This window comes from Microtus ochrogaster, unplaced genomic scaffold (assembly GCF_000317375.1).
Source record: "Microtus ochrogaster isolate Prairie Vole_2 unplaced genomic scaffold, MicOch1.0 UNK172, whole genome shotgun sequence".
Classification (NCBI taxonomy): domain Eukaryota; kingdom Metazoa; phylum Chordata; class Mammalia; order Rodentia; family Cricetidae; genus Microtus; species Microtus ochrogaster.
Window position 1 is genome coordinate 95,454 of NW_004949270.1, and position 1,976 is coordinate 97,429.

Below are 1,976 nucleotides of genomic sequence, written 5' to 3' on the forward strand. Positions count from 1 at the left end.
TAGACACAGATGAGAAACATGGTTCTCTAATGGCTACATGAAAAGGAACCCAAAGCAAAGTTTCTAAACATTTGCTTGTTTATATTGAGTGAGAGTATGAATATTTTTTGGAGGGAGGGAGGTACTGTGTGTGTCTCAGAAGTCCTCTGCCACTCTCCATCTATTCCTTTGAGACCTAGTTTCTCCCTGAATCTGGAGCTTGTGTTTTCTTGGCTAGACTGAACAAAGAAAACCTTGAACTCTTGAGCCTACCGCCTCCTCGGGCAGGGATTCCAAGTGCTAGGATCATGGGTGTGCACTAACATTCTTATTTTCCCAGTGCTGGGTCAAACTCTGCTTCGTGCGTGCTCAAAATGGAAGCACTGTAGCAGATAAGCAGTGTCCCAGCTTCAGAACCAGGAAAAAATGAACAGCAAACTGAGGGAGGTTGCTGAGGCTCCTGTTTTTTCCTGACAGCCGAGTGAAGAAATGCCAGTCATGCACATGGCTTTAATCCCAGCACTTAGGAAGCTAAGGTAGAGACAGCTGGATCTCTGAGCTCAAAGCCAGTGAGTGGTCTACACAGTGACTTCCAGGCCAGCCAGAGTTTCATAGACAGAAACAAAAGAAAACAAAGAAACCAAAAAGAACAAACAAACAAACAAAAAACTCAATATACTTCCTCACATATATACAAGGCACAGAGGGATGAGAAACAGACAGATTGACTGCAGAAGCTGCTGCCTCACTGAGAAGCTCATGGTTTTGGCAATGGAGATATTAATGAGGTTAATTTAATAGTTTTGTAGAATGGGGAAGACTTGAAGGAGCGCCTGCCGGTCGTGTGATTAGCTTGGTTTTTTTTTTTTTTTTTTTTTTTTTTTAACAATGGGAGTCCACATTAGTCTTTGGGAAAATGGAAATCAAAACCACAAAGAGAAACCAAACCACAGCCACAGAGATAGCTTGTAATTAGTGTTACATAATAAGTTTGGCAAGGGGGTGGGGAGATCAAAAGCCTCACCACATTTACTAGCAATGAGGTAAAATGGAGTAGTCTTTGTGGAAAAGTCTGCCATTCCCTCCTAGAATTCGGGTCTGGAAAACAGTCTTGGTGAGCAAAAGACTTGCACTGAGTCATGAGGACCCCAGTTGGATCCACAGAACCCATGTAAAACGGCGGCATAAGATACTGAGCCTCTGTAATCCCTCCTCTTCTATACAAGATGAGAGATGGAGCCAGGAGAATCCCAGAAAGCTTGTGTGCCACCCAGGCTGGGAGTGCAGTGGAAAATTAGAGACCCTACCTCAAAGATGGAAAGCAAGGACTGGATGCACGGGTGACATGTCCTTTGACATCCACCTGTGTGCACACAGTCACACATGAGCGCACACACAAAGATAACACAAAATTAAAAGAAATGGCTGATGCTGTAGATGCGGCTGAGAAATGGAGTAACTGCCTAGTATGTTCAAAGCCCCTGCTCCCATCCTCAGAACTCTGCGAACACAACGTGCAGGTTTGTGTCTATCAATCCAGAACCCGGGAGATGAAGGCTGTAGGAGCTGAAGTTCAAGGTCATCCTCGCCAAGTTTGAGACTAACCTTTGTTCTATGAGAGCCTGTCTCAAAATAAGTGAAAAATAATTATTTTAAAATATCAATAAATGATTTATTATTTAATAATAATTTATTCATATATTTTAAAATAATAGTTAAAAAGCATAATGATAAGACCTCATAGTTTTTCCCTAGGTATATACTTAAGAATTAGAATCATAGGTCCACACAAAAACCTGATGAAGAACATCATTGTCCCAAGTTGGAGACAACTAAATATCTATCTGCTGATAATAGGGTGGATAAAAATTGTTTGTGTCCTGTCGTGGTATACTGCTTAACAATAAAAAGAAATGAGTCAGAGATTCAATAGCTTAAGTGAGCTTTGAAAGTCTTAAGCTAAATCAACCATAAAAGGTCACAGACTGCCAGCTTCC